A 21,546-nucleotide genomic window follows, 5' to 3' on the forward strand; every position below is an offset into this window, starting at 1 on the left:
TACATTTCTTGAAAGAAAATACATACTTATTTAGTATATTACTACATAGAGCGGGAAAAAGGGATTTGGTTCATACACATTTTATAATATGGTTAACTCTTTCCCATTTTTCCTGTAGCCATAACAAAGTTAAGGGAATCTAAAGCATTGCGCATTTTTCTACGTTTTGTATATTAGGTAGGTATTTGTATCAGAATAAAACATAGTAATAAGCAAAATATGTATTTATTAGACGCGCACGCTTTTCCTGCGCCACTCTTAATAGTAGTCCGTTTTGCGCATGACGATGAGGAAGTTCTTGAGGAGCGTCTTCATCAATATCTCCTACGATTTCCTCGGGAACATTTCTGCAAGAAAAAGGAGAACATCGGTAAGAATATTAGAATTTAAAGAAGAAATCTAATCATCACTATAAAGAGTAAAAATGTGAAACTTTCTTCATCAATCGCTGAACAATGAAATTTATTCCATTTGCCCTTATCTTCATTTAATAGGGAATATTACGCGAAACTCTGCGTAGGGGTCACAACTACCACAATCCATCACAATCTGAGGGCCTCCGCTAGCTGACGCGGATTATCCGAACGGACGCCCCGTCTAATAACAAATTGTATGAATAGCGCTAAGTGGCGCGGGCGCGTGCGACGGAATTGGCCTGGGAGCAGGACCCGCGAGCGTGCGCACGCGGCGGGCGTCCGCGTCAGCTAGCGGAGGCCCTGAGGGTCTACCGCGAAACAAGAAAATTTCGTTACTTATCTAACCTCTCTATCACTGATGAGAATCTGCAATGTTAAGCTCACTTACCTATAATGTTGCATTATGTTGTATACTACGCAACATGCATTTATTATTGACGATGCCTTCGTCGGGCTGTAGTGTAAGACGCGGTCGTGGCCCAGGCACCGGAATACGTTTTTGAGGTACCCATTGGTACGCTTGATCGTGTTGCGCACGCGACAGTGCCAGACCGTGTACCTACCTTGCTTCTGGGCTTCCCGGGGCAGGATTCAGCACTGGCGTCATGAGCCATGGCTCAAGAGCATACCCCGAGTCACCTGAAATTATTATTTTTTGGTTACATAATACTTAATCATCTGAACAACTAACGAAACTTCCCCCTTGCTTATGCCTTTTTAGGGTTCCGTAGCCAAATGGCATAAAACGGAACCCTTATAGTTTCGCCATGTCCGTCTGTCTGTCTGTCTGTCTGTCTGTCCGAGGCTTTGCTCCGTGGTCGTTAGTGTTAGAAAGCTGAAATTTGGCATGGATATATAAATCAATAAAGCCGACAAAGTCGTACAATAAAATCTAAAATTTTAATTTTTTTTAGGGTACCTCCCCTACACGTAAAGTGGGGGTGAATTTTTTTTTTCGCTTCAACCCTAAAGTGTGGGGTATCGTTGGAAAGGTCTTTCAAAACTAATAGGGGTTTTCAAGAAACATTTTTTGATAAAGTGAATATATTCGGAGATAATCGCTCCGAAAGAAAAAAAAAATGTGCCCCCCCCCCTCTAACTTTTGAACCATAGGTCCAAAAAATATGAAAAAAATCGTGGAAGTAGAGCTTAAGAAAGACATTAAATGAAAACTATAGCGGACATGATCAGTTTAGCTGTTTTTGAGTTATCGCAAAAAGTTTTCCCTTCATAGTAAAAAGACTTCTTTAATTAGGTACTGATTATGCAAATTTGCCTATTTGTTTAACTCGGGTGAAAGGTACCATTTACTACACTTTAAGCTCCAGTTTAGCTTATTGTGACGGAAGAGTAACTACGGAACCCTACACTGAGCGTGGCCCGACATGCTCTTGGCCGGTTATTTACATTATGATAGGTATATTAACTTAGTCATGAACTATTTATTCTGTGGTCGTGATCTTAGTACATTTACTAACATGCACTTGCCCCATTCCAATAACCCGGGGTTAACCGGTTAAACCGTTAACCCAATGTGAAATTGTACTGGTAACATGGTAACTCCAGGGTTAACCAGTTAACCCCGAGTTAGTGAAATGGTGCAAGTGGTGCTAAGGGATTTAGAAACAGCGCGCCAAGCGGGATGTTTTGGAAACTCAAAATTCCATACAAAATGACAGTTAACGCAAACGCGTACGTCACGTCTCCCCATCGAATAAATTTACACTAGGTACAGATACACAATTTTCTGCTTACCCAGAAGGAAATACTCCCCAATGTGGCCATTGTACAATCTTCTTAATTCATCCTAAATGGACGAATTGTTAAATATGAAAGAGTCGTGCACACGGCCAGGAAACCTCGTGTTTACTGCCAAGATCTTACAGTTGACATCTGCAATCTGAAGATATAAGGTTATTTATATTCTTATTTGAGAATTGGTGACAACCAAGTAGTAACATATAAGTTATTATTTTAATGAATTATTATAATCAATCTAGATTAGGTACATCATTATCTTAGTCGATTTGTGTTAGATTGTCCCATAGTATTTATATTTCTTTATTTAATTATAATATACATACATTGTGGTCAGTGATGAGGATTTTATGATTAATATAAAAAAATCATTATTTGTAACTAAAATTGAAACTTACTAGCTGTACATTAAGAGCGTGAACGCCTTTCCGATTCAGATATTGCACTCCGTGTGGCACAGGTGGGAAATATTTTCACTTGAGTGCAGTCTACTGCACCCAAGATATTTGGCAGACCATATGCATCCTCAAATCCTGAGGCAACTGATCGTCGGGACCGATCAGTTCCAGGAAAAACTATTATCCATTGGTCTTTAAGTCTGTAAAAAGGAGCATATTTTAGATGGCACGTTTTAGAACTTAACCTTAGTCAAACCTAGCTAGTATTGCAATTCCAGATTATGTATCCAATGTAACTAACTACCTGAACATAACTATCAAACAATACCTATCTCATTACACAATACATCAACACTGATGCTTATTCAAAAAAGTAAAAACTACTAAGATAGCCCTAGTATACTCTCACAGTTTTTGATGCCTAGTAGGTCAGTGGTCCAATAAACATACCTTCTGTTCACAGCATCTACAAATTGTTCGAGATACTGTGGCTTACAGTCGTCTGACCAATAGATAAACCATGATCCTGACCAGTCCCGTGTTGATAATTGCCATCAGCCAGCAGATGTAATGCTGTTAGAATCTTATTTAAGTAGTTGTACACAGCTTAATTATTTAAGTAAATTTTTTCGCTTAAGAAATATTTAAATTTTAAGGTATAATGTAGCACCTCTGTTATGTTATAAACAACAATTTCACCCAAATATTTGTATCAGCTAATTTTGTGTGATTGTGCGGTATCTTAACATACAAACTTTTGGTACTATATGAGCAACACTGCAATATTATAGCTTTACCTTAAGGTGAGATGGCAATCCATCACCCTTGTGAGGCTGGAGGTCGGCGTTGAGTTCTTCACAAATATATAACACTAACTCCTTTCGTACTCTGTATATATGACGGAACTCTTCGTCCGGCATATCAAAGGGGTTTCCAGCGTCCCTCAAAGATCGTCGCTGAATCCTTCTTCTTTCTTTTTCCTCTGCAGCAGTTGCGAGCTGGAAGAAAAAAAATCTCGACATCCCTGCAAAGAAAATATTGACAATATTATATGCAGCGGAACTTTTTTTTTTTGCTACGTCGGTGGCAAACAAGCATACGGCCCGCCTGATGGTAAGCAGTCTCCGTAGCCTATGTACACCTGCAACTCCAGAGGAGTTACACTACTAACTAACTAACTAACACTCAATAACTAACACTCAATAAAATCATAGAAAAACGGATACTTACTGATAATTTATACCTTAACATAGGTTTTTTCATGAGCTTTGCATCCACGACAACGCTTGTCGTGACCTAAGAAGCACGTAGATAAAATTAACTATATTGAACTGCCAAAATGGGATAATGTGTCAAATTATCCGACGACCATGTTATGCAAATTGTCGATTGTCATCTATCGCTGTCAAATGTGGATAACTCCTATTATCGTCTGCAACCGTAGTGTGAACGATAAAATCGAAGAAAACTGTCATTTTAACAACAAGATTGTCACCATATCGCGTGATAACTAAGACCATGCTAAGCCCGCAGCGTAATAAGAGTGTAGTACCAAGTACAATTCTTTCGATACATACTTTTTGCAGCTAACTGTACCTATGTTCAATTCAACATGTAAGGTCAGCATGGGAAAGTGTGGCACACAGCCCATTCAGGTATGTGAGGCTGACATTGGGGTCTGTTTATACATTGATTAGTGTTTATTGCGAGTTCATACATTAGCTACTTGCATTAAATGGCAAATGTATGAACCTGCAAATAAATAATAAATAAATAAAATAAAATAGCCTTTTATTTCTTGCGAAATTTTAACATTTTAACATTGTTGTTTAGAGTTAAGTTAAAATAATTTTAGAACCAACATCAAAAAACTATAAGCAAACTTAATTACTTATAGCTTCCCAATGGCAGCTCTAAAACTATTTCAAAATGAATTTTAATATGTAGCAAGAACCCCGTCTTCACAGGTGAAGGCCTCCTCCAGAGTTTTCCACTCATCTCTATCTTGAGCTATTCGCATCCAGTTTTGACCAGCTATATTTTTTATTTCGTCTTCCCATCTAGTAACAGGTTTTCCTATACCCCGTTTCCCTAGTGGCCCTTTCCATGACGTAACATTTTTGGTCCAACGCTGGTCCGTTATTGCCTGCAAATAAGACTAACCAATTACCCTCAACACAAGCCTTATTGAGCTTACTGTGGGACTTAGCCAATTTGTGTAATAATGTCCTATAATATTTATTTATTATATCACGATTGTATAATAGTTATTTACGATACATTAGTGGCGATAAATTGAAACACGACCGAAGGGAGTCTTTTAAATCGACAAGAGTTGCGAATTACCTATTCGCACATGTGTCGTACAACGTTTTACAGTACATATGACCCTTTAAATTTTCGACATACTTAGTTACATAATGTGCTAATTTACACACTAGTGCGTAACACTATAGTAGCACCGTATGTACTGTAATAGTACATTACGATACTAGTGCGAAAATAGGAAATTCGAAACGAGTGGCGATAAATTAAAACACGACCGAAGGGAGTGTTTTAAATCGGGTCGAGTTGCGAATTACCTATTTGCACATGTATCGTACAACGTTTTACAGTACATATGGGCCTTTAAATGTTCGACACAGTAACGTAATACGCTAATTTTCGCACTAGTGCGGTAAAGTAGCACCATATGTACTGTACATAGTTATTTGTGCAACAAGACAGGAAAGTTGGTTTTTCTTGCGAGTGTTGATTTTGAGTAAGCGAAAGATTCTATAATTGCATCACGAAGCGAGTGATTCTAAGTTAGAATCTTGAGCGTAGCGAGGGAGTTAAAAACACGAGATGTAAAATAACTGCTCTCGTGTGACACGCAACTTTTCACCTCAGTAGTGAGTTCATTATTAAAGGTTAATAAAATTAAACATCAAGTAAAGTTAACCACATTTATTTACATTCATGAATGAAAGGCATCATCATTATGACGAAAGCTTGTCTCACTCACTGGAGTGAGGAAAGTCGCATTTAAATTTCGGTGACAATATTTTTACGAAAGGGTGTAGCATCGGCGGTCGATACTGGAGCTGGGATTTTACGCGGTAGGCCGTACGGCGGTGCACGGTGTGGCGTTATTGTGGCGGAAATGTTTATTTACATCGGTTTCGATTGTGCATTGTAAAAGTGCGCGACTCGCTGCTGTAAAGATAGTGTTATCGGATCGTTCGCTCTTGGTGTTCTCTGTGTACATGCCCGTCGATTCTGCGGAGACTCTTACCGAATTTACGGAATGCCTAGGGGAAATGGCGGCAATAGTGGAGGAGTGCCAGGTAGACTGCGTCTTCATATTAGGGGATTTCAACGCTCACCCGGGCAGACGATTCGGTAAGGAGTTGTTAGACTTTTGTGCGGATGTTAGATGGCAATGTGCGGACATAGACATTCTAGGAGTGGCCTCGGATACATACACCTATGTTAGTGATATTAATGGTACTAAAAGCTGGCTGGATCACTGTGTAGTATCTGAAGCGGCACGGAAACTAATACGGAGTATAAAAATACATTATGACGTGTACTGGTCGGACCATCATCCGTTAGAATTAGTTTGTAATTTAAATTTAATTAGAAATAATAATATTACAAGTAATATAGTACTTATGTAATAAGATTATTTGGGGAGAGCGTGACGCAGCACAATTGACATTATATGAAAATTATTGCAATGAAAAATTTAAATATATTGATTTTCCAATTGTAGCAGGATAGCCTAGGAAAAATTGCCCCAGCGATTTTGGGCCGAAACTGTAATCAAACGATTCCTTTTGGGGAGGTTATACTCTGCACAAAGTTTCATCCCTCTGTTACCCCCTGGGGGTGAAAAACACCCGACTAACCCCAAAACTGTTTTAATTATTTTTTCCTAAACTATGAAAGTGACGAATTTCAAATTTTGTACAAATATTAATAAGATCTATGATTGATCTATGTGCTAAAAAAATATTAACCCCCTAACCATTTAAACTCTTGTAAAAAAAACAAAAATAAAAAAAGAATCAACCTGTATATCAAGTTTGGCTCATGGTACCACACCATTTTTTTTTTCAAAAATGAACCAGTTTATATTCTACATGATACAAAAGTTTCATGGACCTACTCCAGAAGGAATAACATTGCGAAATTAATATGTATTGGCTCTTTGGTGCGTACTATTCATTGAACTCCCACTAAGAGCCTTGCATTATTAATAAACAATGGCTTGCGATCGGACCGCTGGCGCTGCTCGTGCCCGATTTGAAAAAGGTGGGGATAAAGAAGTATGAATCAAACTCATTTGTATTTATAAAAACATTTTTAGGGTTCCGTAGTCAACTAGGAACCCTTATAGTTTCGCCATGTCCGTCTGCCTGTCTGTCTGTCTGTCCGAGGCTTTGCTCCGTGGTCGTTAGTGCTAGAAAGCTGAAATTTGGCATGGATATGTAAATCAATAAAGCCGACAAAGTCGTACAATAAAATCTAATTTTTTTTTTGAGGGTACCTCCCCTTCACGTAAAGTGGGGGTGAATTTTTGTTTTTTGCTTCAATCCTACAGTGTGGAGTATCGTTGGAAAGGTATTTCAAAACTAATAGGGGTCTTCAACAAACATTTTTTGATAAAGTGAATATATTCGGAGATAATCGCTCCGAAAGAAAAAAAAATGTGTCCCCCCCCTCTAACTTTTGAACCATAGGTCCAAAAAAAATGAAAAAAATCGTGGAAGTAGAGCTTAAGAAAGACATTAAATGAAAACTATAGCGGACATGATCAGTTTAGCTGTTTTTGAGTTATCGCAAAAAGTTTCCCCTTCATAGTAAAAAGACATACTTTAATTAGGTACTGATTATGCAAATTTGCCTATTTGTTTAACTCGCGTGAAAGGTACCGTTTCATCCCTTGGTTAACAATTTACTATACTTAAAGCTCCAGTTTAGCTTATTGTGACGGAAGAGTAACTACGGAACCCTACACTGAGCGTGGCCCGACATGCTCTTGGCCGGTTTTTTAAAATTATCTTGGTTTCGGGTCCGAGACGTTGCGTATTAAGCATGATACGAGTATAATGATTAGTGGCTACGAAATAGTACGTTTATTTTAATTTCGCAATGTTCCTTCTGGAGTAGGTCCATGAAACTTTTATATAATATAGAATATAAATTGGTACATTTAAAAAAAAAAATGGTGTGTGTACCGTGAGCCAAACTTGAGATACAGGATGATTCTTTTTTCATTTTTGTTTTTTTTTTTACAAGAATTTAAATGGTTAGGGGGTTAATATTTTTTTAGCACATAGCTTTTAGTCTTATTAATATTTGTACGAAATTTGAAATTCGTCACTTTCATAGTTTAGGAAAAAATAATTAAAACAGTTTTGGGGTTAATCGGGTGTTTTTCACCCCCAGGGGGTAACAGAGGGATGAAACTTTGTGCAGAGTATAACCTCCCCAAAAGGCATCGTATGATTACAGTTTCGGCCCAAAATCGCTGGGGGCAATTTTTCCTAGGCTATCCTGCTACACCCTTTTATGTATATAAATAATACGTATGCCCCTTTGTTTGATTTTTTAAGATTTTTCAAATATTATAAGTGTTTTTGATAATTGTATGGAATTTGTATTTTGTTCCACATCATTTGGCCTTTAACATCAATTAAATGATGGTTTGAACAGCGCCCATAACATTAAGGCACTTACGTAAATGACTAGTAAGCCCAATTCGAGAGCGGCAGCCGCGACCGCATGGCGGGCAGGAGAATGTCATGCCCGGTGACGAAGGTGGGAAAACAGCGCGCTGGTGTCTCAGTTCTCGCCTAGTGTGAAGGAGTTTAAGCCATGCTTCATCGTGTGCAACTACTCCATCTCCCAGGGTCTTCCTCCAGTGCTCGCGGTCTTCAGCCTCCCTTTCCCAGTTGGTGGGATCGATCCGGAAGGACAACATATCTCGCTTTGCGCTATCCTTTAAACGAAGCATTGGTCGCCCAACCGGTCGTTTCGCGTGCGCTACTTCGCTTAGGATAGTCTTATGGCTCCTCTACATGATGGCCCAGCGTAGGCCAGTCCTAGGGACGCATTTATGCGTTAGAGGGAGCAAGTGATATTGCTATCTCATTTCACCGCATAGCTGCGTCCCTTGGACTGGCCTACGCTGGGCCATCGTGTAGAGGAGCCCTTACGTGGCAAACGAGAGGGCTCCATCCTGTGCACGTGCCCCAACCACCGTAAGCGTCTCTGTTTCAAGACTGCTGTGATACTGGGTAAACGTGCGATGCTAAGTACCTTCTCATTTTGCTCCTATCTTATACCTAATAATAATAAATCGAAAAGAGGAAAACAAAGGGGCATAGCTATATATGGTTAATATACATGAAATTGTTTAAAAATATTATTCATAATGTCAATATTGAGGGAGGAAAATGGGGGAAGTGGTCGTCCACTATCCTCTAAAATATTTTGAATGTTTCAACCATAAACCTAGGTAGCAATTTAGCAACTTCTGCTAACAATCTCTGCACTACAATGTAGAATTTAAAATTGGGGGTAAAGTGTCTTTCTGATCGGTCACAAAAGGAGCATTATTTATGAACTATAGAAATAAAAAATATTATTTTTTAATTTTTTATTTACTACCTTGAAAGTACAGGCCTTGCTTAAATAAACATAACAAACTATTATTTTATACCAATTATTGGGTTTTTGGTTCAGATAAAAAGCAGTCAAACACATCTAACCCAGTAAATAAATAATATAAAATCCAATCATAAATAATAACAAATGTGTTGTTTTCAACAGTAAATATTAGTATGGACTACACAATGTACTAAATCATAATCATAATCATTCTTTATTGCAACCATGGTACAGTATAGATGTTATACATGATATACAATGTCTCACATGGACCCTGCAAGGGCACAGCATATAATATCTTATTATTCATAATCATAACTCATAACATATTATATTATTATTAACAATGAAACAATTCTTATATTACACATGAGATCACTAATAAATGTCAAAATAAATTATCAAAGAATGAGTCATCAAAGAAAAAAAATAAACAGAAAACTCATCTAAGATAAGTAAATTTTCTCGCACTTATTTAATGGATAAGACCTGTAGGGCTAAGATGGTCGACTCTTTATCATTTTATCATTTGTCACCATGTCTGTCACGTTCTAACAAATATGTAAGCGCGAAAGTGACAGGCATAGTGACAAGTGATAAAAATGGAGCCATGATGCCACCGCTGATAAGACTAATGATTGTAGTTTAACTTTCTCTGTAGGGCTAAGGTCAACTCTTTATCATTTGTCACCACGCCTGTCACATTCTAACAAGTATGTATGTAAGTGCGAAAGTGATGGGCATAGTGACAAGTGATAAAAATAGAACCATAGTGGCACCGCTGATTTGTTCTTATTTTACTACAGGTTTTTATACTAAGTCAGTGGCAAACAAGCATACGGCCCGCCTGATGATAAGCAGTCTCCGTAGCCTATGTACGCCTGAAACTCCAGAGGAGTAGGAGAAGGAGGTAACTACAGAAACAAATTTGAAATGTTTAATTATCAGTATTAACATACTAGAAACTTAATTATGAAGTAGCTGTATTGTTAGAATGTTTTTTGAAGAACTATTAATTTCATACCTTTTTGTTTTAAAATGTTTTTTCAGTTCTGGAGCCGTTTACTGAAACGGCTTTCAAAGGAAAAAATAACTCACTGTATATTTATGTGTTATATATTTTTGTGAATATTGAACATTAAAATATTTTACTGGTAACAACTGAGAATAATCATTCCCACTAGGACCCACCAAAGTAAGTTAATGGTACTGCAGATCATTATTAGAAGAAAGATGAGAAAACCCATTCTTTAGCTAGTCTATCTATAACTTAGAATATTGACCCGTTTGGGCCGCTCATCTGATTTGGAGTTTATTCAGTAAAATATTATTTTGCCTAATATTTAAACATTATAACTTACTATATTGATCACTTTCGAATATACTATAAGGGTATTGAGTTATTATGAAACAATTTGTAACTCATAAGCAGACAAGTTAGTGTACAATATTATGTATGTACCTACAACTAATCAGATAGTGGAAAGAAGCAATTTTGTGTCATACAAGGCAACATTGTTTTTAGTTTGTTACTAACTGATGGGTAAGTGCCTATATTTAAATGGGTCATCACAAGACAGTGTACGGATTTTCTGAATTAAAATAATTTTAGATAGTCTTACATATAGCAAACCTGTAATTGAGGTAACACAAACAAAAGAGGCACTATCACTTTATCTTAAATCACCACAAATAAAATTATTATCTTGACAGTCCACGTGTACCTAAATGAGTAACTAGCTGGAACCAGGCGGCGCGAACAACCACGACGTCAACACTTCCAAAAGTTTGTCGTGACACTCTTGCGACCCCAGGCTGCCTTCCTCTAGGATTCTAAGTCTGCTAGTCCATTGATACTTAGCACGAACGAATCATCTTTTAGCTTGAACAGGGGATGAATCTGCTTCGGAGAACCTTTGTTTCGTGAGGGCACGATATATAGATTTATGTTTTCCATTTACCTAGTTAATGACGATTTCGCCAGGAACTGTTCTCATAGGGGATAAAGTTGTCCCGTAGTTGCTTTTAGTAAAGTGATCGCTGGTTTTTATTAACAAATAGCCACAATGGATGGAGTGCCGGGTGTTGACTGTTGACTAAAGAATGGTTTCAAGACTAATTCTTCATTAGCTGCACACTTCCACGTTAGTTTACTGCAGTATAAGCTAACAGTTTAAATATTATCATCGAGCAAAATAACAAAAACAAACATTCTTGACCCGACTTCGCCATTTTTAAGACATGTTTTCATAATTTGACGTATCAAATTATCTGTCAAAATTGACAAGTATGCTCCACGACCAATCACGTTTATGAGCTTTCGAGAAGTCACTTAGATCTTGCTTAGATCTCTAAACCATCTCTTATTGATGTCTTATTGAAATAAGACCGGAATCAAAGTTAACGTCAATTTTGACATATCGTTTAGTTATCGATCTTTTCAATCTCTTTCCAAGAACTAACGCATCTCTAAATCATTGTTCGAATCGGGCCCTTAGTTTTCTTACGTCTCTCAGGTGTTCTCAGAATCTCCTTCTTGCTCCTCCTCGTTCGTCTACTAAATTCTACGTCAAATCCTTCAATTTCCAGTCTGTAAGGATGTGGAATTCTTTACCCATTGACATAAGACGTGCTCAAACCCTATACCAATTTTTAAAAAATGTCTAAAAGAACACTATTTATCTCTCTCTTAGTCTTGGTCCTTTCACTCATATATTTTTCTTACCTGGTCGTTATTTTTTTCTTGCTTTAATTCTCATTATGTATTTTGTGTAGGTATACAGGGTGCTCGCGAGGAACCCATATAACTTTACCACCATGTTCTTGACCATCTTTAGAAAATAAAATGTCATATAAAGTAAACTGGATTCGGCTTAGTTTGCGAGTAATTAATATTTTTTATTTAAGACAAAATCCAGTATAATGCACCTTTAGGATAGCGACGTTGCAAGACCGCATCACATTATCTGTCTGACGTAAATTGCAGAAGCTCGTTCCTGTCACTATCATCGACATGTGTCATTGAAAATAAATACGTAGAATCTTAAAATTCTATCACTTAATCCAAAGTATGATCAATGATCATTGCTTTTGTTAAGTCCACGACTAAAACAATGGTATTAGTGAAGTATTGATAAACAAAATTACTTAACGCCCAAGAATTGATAAATTTAACCGTCTTAGTTTTATTTTGAAGTGACACGTATTTATTCATAAGAATGCATATTTCTTAATGATCGATTGATTTCTTATGATGGCAGAACAACGAAGCTAAGTTTTTGCTACTTCGGGTAAAAATTGGACACCTATTCAGTTTAAATCGTGAAAACTACACATGAAACTAAATAAACAGTTTGAAGTGTTTTTATTACCCATACCATTATTGTTTGATTGTATTAAAGCTAAATAAAATAACACAAATTTTAATAAGATTATTTATTTATTACCCTACAAACAAAAAAGTATGATCACTGTCAGGAATTGCAATAGGTACCCTTCTCATTCTACCAGCTTGTTCGTCTACGTGCACTTCGTAGAATCCGTGAATCCGTAACCACTCAACTAGATACTGCTTCAGTATTAGTACTCGCAGTATTTTCTATTACAGCATCCTTAATACATTTTTCACTGAGCAGCACTAAAAAACCAATTTACTCTCCTTTCCACTGATTAAAAAGTCTGCCGTCTAAGTTAAACCGCACGATTTATCCAATTATTAGGAAAATTATTATTCGTCGCACTGTTTAAATAAATGTTATAAACATGAGACATCATATTGATATTAGAATCAATACCAACAATGTCACCCATCGTTCATGTGACTGATGTCATTATTTAAAGTACTTATAAAACACACTCGAAGGAAATTTCCAAGTGGCCAGTATGTATCATAATCCATGAAGATTTAAGAGAATTAATCAAAAACTTCTTCAGAACCCAAATTTCCTTAAAACTATTTTATGGACAGATGAAGCTCAATTCACGAGATCAGGGGTATTCAATTCACGCAACTGTCATATGTGGATGGAGGAAAACCCGCACGCAATCAGGGAATCCTCGCACCAACATCAATTTTCAGTCAATATGTGCGCAGGCATTATTGACGATAAATTGATAGGGCCGGTGGAGCTCCCTGCTAGACTAAATTCAGAAAGCTACCTAAATTTTTTGCGAAACAACTTGATCATTCTCCTCGAAGACATCGATTTGGAGACTCGGCGTTTAATGTGGTTTCAACACGACGGAGCTCCCCCCCATTATGGTCTCGTGGTACGGGATTATCTTAACCAACAGTTTCCAAATAGATGGATTGGTCGAGGATCTCCAACGATACAGTGGCCTCCGAGATCACCAGATCTAACCCCTTTAGATTTTTATCTATGGGGCACTATGAAGAATATGGTCTATTCAAAACCAATTAATTCAAGGGAAGAATTGATCCTAAAAATCACGGAAGCCGCTCAGAACCTGAAAGACTGGCCAGCTCAACTAAACCAACAAATGCGTACAAGAATAAATTTATGTGTTGACAAGGGAGGATCCCACCTTGAAATTTTTTTACCTTGAAGAGTGGCGAAAGCAACCGTAAAAGTTAAAAGCATTTTAAGAGTATTTAAGTTTTTTGATAAGAATCGTAGTTATGTTGTTCTCCTTATGTAGTTTAAATGTTATTTTTAGTTAAATCTAACAACAAGAGGCGATTCTCGCTGAAAAAAGGCAATGTTTACATTTCGTGAAGTCTTTTCTTTTCTTTCTCTTCTTTCTTCCCTTTCTACAGTGTTCTGACAACACTGCCAGATATTGACTTACAGATTGAAAATATGTTTACACTTTTGAACCTAATTACAAAGAAATAAGGTGAAAAATTGTAAACATATTTTTGACGTCGACTGTACAACTACGATTTAAATCGCCGGTGGTTGATCATAATATTCATAATTATCATAATCCTGCGGGCGGAAATACTAGTGTGTGGCAAGCCTTAAATAAGTAAATCATACATAGGTAAAGAGATCCGATTGCACATTATGTACATTCTGGTTTGAAATAATTTGTTTGACAAGAAATGTCTATGTGACTTACTTGCCGTTCTAGTGAAAAGAGATAGAGACCATAACAAACGTTGCCAGCTCGTCCTAAGGCATTGTGTTACTGGTGAACCAAAAATAATTTATTTAATTTGTATGAAAAGTTAAAAAAGTTAAAAATCTAATTTCGACCTATGTTTATATAATGTTTTTTAATTATTACGACCTCAGCTATATGCTGGTAAAGTTATATGGGTTCCTCGCGAGCACCCTGTATGTAGTGTATTATTGTTGCCAATTTAATATATGTAGTTTATTTCTCATTGTATGTATTTTCTATTTAATTTTTTTATAAACTTTACACTTATGTGGTTTTGCACTGCCCAATAACTTTATTTCTGGCCAATAAATCGCTAGGCTGTCTGGAAGAGATCGCTTTTTAGCGATAAGTCCGCCTGTTGTTACCTACTCACTTATGTCCTTTCTTTGTTTGTAACACGTATTTTTCTTTGTAGTGCACAATAAAGTATTTTATTATTATTATTATATTCAAATAATTATAAGAGTAAGTCTCATAAACGTTGTTAAATGATTCACACAGTACTGAGTTATCCCGGAAGCGAACTATGTAGTGTTCGACCGAAGGTTTGGTTTGGGTTTCGGCCATTTTCGGCCAAAAACTTATGTTTCGGCCATAGTTTCGGTTTCCGACAAATATTTTCGGCTAAATTTTCCATTCATACCATTATGTAATTTAAAATTAGTATTTTCAATTATTAAATCAATTCAAATACTACAGCACATCAATTATCACGCCACGCAATCATTTCATAAAATAAATGCGAATGTTGCTTAATCTAAACAGTAGTAAGAACAGTTTTTAAAACTATTTATCTGGATACCTCCTGAATGAAATAAAAGTAATTCTCAACACAAAGTCCATTATCGTCGGATATGAACATCCAACAAAAATGATATTTTAACATAACGCTAATAAGTAATAAGTAGTGAATTATCTTTCTTACGTATTTCTATAATTTTTAGTTTCCGAGATACAGAAAGTGCATAAGGTCGGATCTCGTGATTTTCGTGAAGCATAAATCATTGTTTTCACACTCCTCTTTTCCATACTTTTGCCTCTCAATTGTTTCAATTGTGTGGTTGGCGTTAAGTGACTTGAGACTTTATGCATCTAAAATGTTGTCACACTGTGAGGTGTTTATTAGATATAACGTTTTGCCTATAATTTTAGTAACTAATAGGGGTCTTCAACAAACATTTCTTGATAAAGTGAATATATTCGGAGATATAATTGCTGCGAAAGAAAAAAAAATGTGTCCCCCCCCCTAACTTTTGAACCATAGGTCCAAAAAATATGAAAAAAATCTTGGAAGTAGAGCTTAAGAAAGACATTAAATGAAAACTATAGCGGATATGATCAGTTTTAGCTGTTTTTGAGTTATCGCAAAAAGTTTCCCCTTCATAGTAAAAAGACGTAAACCCACAGTTCATCCCTTGCTTCTACCATACTTTCATTTCATTTCATTTCATTTATTCAACATTAAAAGTCATGTGCATTACAGAAGATGTTAGTTGGATGTAGTCAGTACATGACACCCGGATAGGGCGCATAATGTTAGTACTTATGAGGTACCTAATTACCTACTTATATACTATAGTACTTATAAATTCGTGCATATTCGCTTATCAACGTTATTTATAATAAGCTTTAAGCTCCAGTTTAGCTTATAGTGACAGAAGAGTAACTACGGAACCCTACTCTGAGCATGGCCCGACATGCTCTTGGCTGGTTTTAAATAGTATCAACAGTATGAAAAAGTTTTTACGTATCCAAATAGAAGGTAAAAAGGCTTTTCTCAATGAAAAAAAGTCTGATATGTCTAGTGCAAACAAATCACACTGAGGCTGACGCGAGGAGCTCATACAAAAGGAGCAAAGAACGAACCAGAGCGGAATTCTTACGTGATAAAGTACGCGAAGCCGGGACTGCCAAGTGACAACGGTCACGACTGTCACGAGGTCTGAACTCGATTCTGGTGAGGGAACGTACTGACGTACCTACTAATTGCTCCGCTAGCTCGATACAGTCCAACTCCCCGCGCAGGATACAACAAGCAGTAGTGAGAAGTCCGAAATTACGTCTTACCTCCTGAGAGTTGAAACCCAGTAGGTGCCTAGCAAAAATTTGGTTGGGTATAAAAACGGATAGTACCCATACATTATTTTATAGAGGAATCGTAAGAATACTTTTTGCACTCTCTCCAAAAGTAAGACATAAGATGCTTTATAAGGGCCTAAACAACGGAGGTGGACTCGACTTTGCTTCTCACTAGGGCACAGTACAGGAGCTTCATGGTACCTGGTTCATCAAAATGCCTAGAATTCCTGATTACAAACCCTAACTTTTTGTAGCAGTCATACGCCAATGATCATGAAAGTTGAGGTGGAAGTCAAGGACCACGCCTAGAGTGTGACACACACGCCCTATGTGATTTTATCAAACCGGTATATGAAAGATTAATACATGTTTGACAAATTTGTCGTTTAAGAAGTAAATGTAACTTTTACTCCATTTACAATGATTTTGTGAGTTATTTTATTTTATTGAAAAAGTCCTTTTTTCACCGAATCCTTGTAGAAAGTAACCTTTTTTTATATGGATCCCTATTATCCGGATCCAAAAAATTGGCGGATATTGCAAACCCTACTCCCAAGGCAACAGACTGATGGTAAGCAAAGTACGGCCTGCGGGCCACCTCCGGCCCGCGAAAGGATTTTATCTGACCCGCAGCCGGTCTTGCCAAGTAATTAGTGTATATGGCTCGTGAAATTATAAAACTGCAGTTTAACTGCAATTCTGACCCTACTCTGAAATTTCTTAAACATTCTGGCCCCCCATGAAGAATGTTTGCCCACCACTGCAATAGACAATAACGTGTACGGGGCAATGTACATGTACTCGTTACATACCGTACCTACGTTACGTTGCCGCGTACAAAGTTCTTTGTGCTTAGCGTCCTTAAAATTGGTACATAAAATTGTAGAAATGTATTAAGTGCGTCATTGAGCTTCAACAGGCAACACGGAATGACGGAAACATCCATATATCCTCTCCTTCTGCCCCAAAAAGGCGTCCTTTACGTTTATTGTTTGACATTTGACGTATGGATTTATTAAATTTTTGGGGCATGTACAAGCCAAGTACCTAGAGGAGGATCGAATACAATTAGTGGATCCCAAGATCCATTTGAAATTCTTTTGTATCGAATTTATGATATGGAAACAGATTAATTTTGTTTTGCTAATATTAAGCGACCTACTCATAGTGTTGTGTTCCTGCCGGTGAGTAAGGTTGCCAGAGCTCATCGAGGGGGGGGTTAGGGTCGGCAACGCGCATGTAACTCCTCTGAAGTTGCAGGCGTACATAGGCTACGGAGACTGCTTACCATCAGGCGTATGCTTGCCGTATGCTTGTTTGCCACCGACGTAGTATAAAAAAAAATAAACGTCAGTAAGTAAATTCTTCGTCCGTTGTTAATTGAGTTTAAAACTCTGCAGACCATGACAAATTACGTTAAAAATGAAATATCCAGAGGCCGTAAAGAAATAAAAGGTTAGGAATGGTGACTAATTTTTTTACGACATCATCTGAAATTCGCCTCAAGGAAAATTATTTTTATGTGGCTTAAAACAACAATTAAATAAAGACCGACTAAGTCCTTGAACCCATTTATAAGGATTAAGTGGATTTTACGGCAAGGACCGTCACATCGGTCAAAATGGTACAAAAATACTGAAGTGAAGGCTACAAGTGGTACTGAGGGCTACGCGGGCCCACCAGGCGCAAGCAGTTTAAAATTTCAGCAGCGATTGTCAAGAAAACAAGTAAGTAGTTTTCAATTGTGGCATTATCTATGAAAAGGCACCTTGTTGTCGATGGCGCTTACGTCGCACTGCGTCGCGCAGCATTGTATTTGTATAGGAGCATCGTTTATAACCGCGGAAGCGCCATCGACAATAAGGTCCCTTTTCATAGATAACGTCACAATTTTAAACGAGAAGAAAGCTGCGTTAGGGGGCAGCCCATTAAGTAACAAATCTTTTTTAAATAATAATACAGCGTTTAAGCTTGAATAACATTAAATAAATGTAATTTGAGTCGTCGTTCAAATTGTCGAGAAAAAAATCACGCAAGAAAAACAAAAAACGAGCGAAAAAGCCATAATATTTTACAACGGGCCAGTGCGCGCGGTGACTACACCATGCAGGTTGGCTATGTTACAACGATATGTTTTTTTTTGTGCGAGGTATCTATGTACGTTGCGTTCCACACCATGGACTTACCTAGTTTCCACATCACTAATGTGGCCCCGTCGGGTCGCTTGCCATCGTTTCAAGAATTGCGGCACAGATGCAGTGGCAAGCGAGTGACGGACCAGATCATAATTATGCCTTGGCGGTATAGGCGGCCGGCGCTTTTTGCGCATAAAACGCCATGCTGGCCCCGTTGCTCGATGTTTTTACCGCAGGCGCACGCGTCAGGGACACTTTTTGGACCCAAGCATTTCGCTATTCTTAAGCTACTTGGGTCCAAAACAGTGCCTATCTACCGAGAATGGAGTACCCGGTGCCATGCCCCGACTGGAGGTTGACACGGCCCGAATTTGAGCTCGTTCAAAGTAGTCCGGTTGGAGTCCCAAGTCACCCGGACAGGACTCACACCAGGCCTCCCTGGCCTCCTTTAGATTCAATATCTGGTCGTCGGGTATCTGATGAACGTTTAAGTTTTCTGTAACCGAATTCGTAGCAGATGGTAACATTTAAAGAATATTGAAATATAATCTTACCGTGCCTACCTAATCAAATATATTTATTATTATGAATGATTGACATTATATCAATTGAATTGTGTTGTTTTTATTTATCTTTCATATGTACTGATTGTTAGTTTTAGAATTTTATTTTATTGCACGTTATTTAAAATAAATATATGTTATTCAAACTCAATGTATATATTGTAAATGTAATGAACTTAAATTCCTGGCAACCCTATTGTGTTCCAAAAAAGCGCAATGCCTTTTTTGAAATCCGTTTTCGGAACCTACTGCATTTTAAATAAAAAGTAAAATAAATGCGTTCTAATGAGCTTAACGCAACGCCCATGGCCGAATCGAATTGTGACGTCACAACGCAGACAGATTTGTTATTTTGTTCGACATCGAACTGATTTTGAAACAAAGCTGGTATAAAATTATACTCGGCTTCGTCCTCTATATTAGCTAATTATAGAATAAAACTTGATTGGGTTCTGTTATATTTAATAATAGTCCTCTATTTGTTCGTAGATTGCAGTTACTTTGGTTAGTTATACATAATAGTGTGTAATTGTATTTACACTTACCTGAATAATATGAACGTAGCATTTGAACGGACACTACAACGCGGATATTTTGCGCCGGTTTATGACAATATTATATTGACAATCCAATCATAACAACAATCGTGTGTTTTATTTAAATACAGTCAAAGTACGTAATAATGAGGGCGAATGCTAATGGAATGCTAAAGTGCTTTCAGACAATGATTTTTATGGTATCTATAAATAATGTCTCTAATTAAAATATTCAATTTTCTCTGAGATACAGGGAGCTATTAATAGTTCGAGATCCCGGGGCCTTCAGTCAGACATTACTGATTTAAAATTAAAAGTGGAAAAATATACTGCCTTGGGTGTTTGATTTATTTCTAAGCTTAAAGTACGATACTTCGTTCGGATACGTTTCTTTTTGATACCAAATTAATTACTAATTCTCAGAAATAAAATGTATAGGAGGTATAAAGTATTTTATACGAAGGTGATCAATTGTTTAACATACTTCCAAAAGTTATTAAGAAACAAAATCAATATCACATTTTAAATCCTTGCTTAAAAATTACATTTTAAAGAACTTCTAGGTGAACTTTTAAGTTATTAAAATATCACTATGTACCTAATACTTACCTGTATATACTTTCATAATTCGAACTTATCACTGGAAATAACAGCCATAAAATATACCATTCAATAAACATAATTAAAATACAATAGCATAATAATATTACGTATTTAAAATGCTAATAGACCCAAGTAACGAAGTTTACCCATGTTATATATACTTATGCATGTCACATCTAGTTTCAAACCTTTCTGTGTACGCACGCAATTGTAAACTTGTTTTTTTGCATACATACATACTTGTGCGTTATCATTGACCGGCGGTCAGTTATTAATAAGTATTTTGTAAAACTACCTGTTTTAATTAAGTTAAATTACGTGCGTAAGTTAGTTATTTGTGCGCTTTAAACAAAATTTAATATAATGTTTTGTATTTATCTCGATAAGTGAATTGTAAAATTCTTATGACAATAAATGATCTTACACCTAATGAGTACCTATTAGTTTAGCCCGGCGGCTTTTTGTCCGGTACCGGGTGCTAAAGGTAGGAGGTAAAAATAATACTCAATTTTCTTAAATTTTCAGTGCTTATTATTCTGTATCTTTTAGAAATTATAGTAAACGGTGACCAATCATCCCTCACACACAAATTGTCGCTCATATCATCAACATCACATCACAAATCTCCAGCACCTAAAGGTGACGTTGGCATTCAGTCTGTACCTGCGGTACTGCTGCAAATATTTATTTATTTGAACCTATGGGAAACAATATTGTAGCGCATTACTGCCGCAAATGTCAAAATTCCGGGCAGCAACATCGATTTTGACCTTAGCGGCAATTATGCAGTGGGTAGTAATGTCTCGTTGCAATATCGACTGAATACTGCAGGAAACGACCAAATGTCATTTTATCGAATTTTCATAAAAGGGTCTAGCAGGCTAAGCGAACAAGAAGTGCCCCCAACGACGGATTTTGTCGATATTTCTGGTAGTGTACTGTTAGGTCCTAAGGACCCTCCATGCTTAACATCAGACCTCGATTCTCTTTTGTTTGCGAGTTATTCAGGATAACGTAAAATAATTAGGGTATCATTGAAAGTGTCATATTTTATAAACGATTCAAGTTACGTGAACCAAACAAAATTATATTTGATAACAATAAAAAATACTACAAAATGCATATTTTTTTACCAGCATCCTGTCCTTAAACTTCATTGCAAAAAATAAAAATATTTTTTTTCCTTCCAATGTTTTTTTACTTTTCGCGGAGGTACACCTCCAAAAAAAATATGCATGAGTAGCCACTAATTCCCACTACATACACATAAA

General features: G+C 36.9%; 1 protein-coding gene and 1 long non-coding RNA gene across 19 annotated transcripts in view; both read right to left on the bottom strand.

Moving 5' to 3' along the window:
* LOC133516798 (eye-specific diacylglycerol kinase) overlaps window positions 1-21,546 on the bottom strand; it is a 342,395-nt gene that overhangs the window by 138,580 nt on the left and 182,269 nt on the right. The window lies entirely within an intron of this gene.
* Window positions 210-4,173, bottom strand: LOC133516796 (uncharacterized). Of its 2 annotated transcripts, XR_009799285.1 has the most exons (3): window positions 2,573-4,173; window positions 805-2,316; window positions 210-347 (listed from the first exon to the last, which is right to left on the bottom strand). It is a non-coding gene; the product is annotated as an uncharacterized LOC133516796 (long non-coding RNA). The 2 variants fall into 2 exon arrangements; XR_009799284.1 differs by having other exon boundaries at window positions 805-4,173.

Source organism: Cydia pomonella, chromosome 4 (genome assembly GCF_033807575.1).
Source record: "Cydia pomonella isolate Wapato2018A chromosome 4, ilCydPomo1, whole genome shotgun sequence".
Taxonomy (NCBI): Eukaryota; Metazoa; Arthropoda; class Insecta; order Lepidoptera; family Tortricidae; genus Cydia; species Cydia pomonella.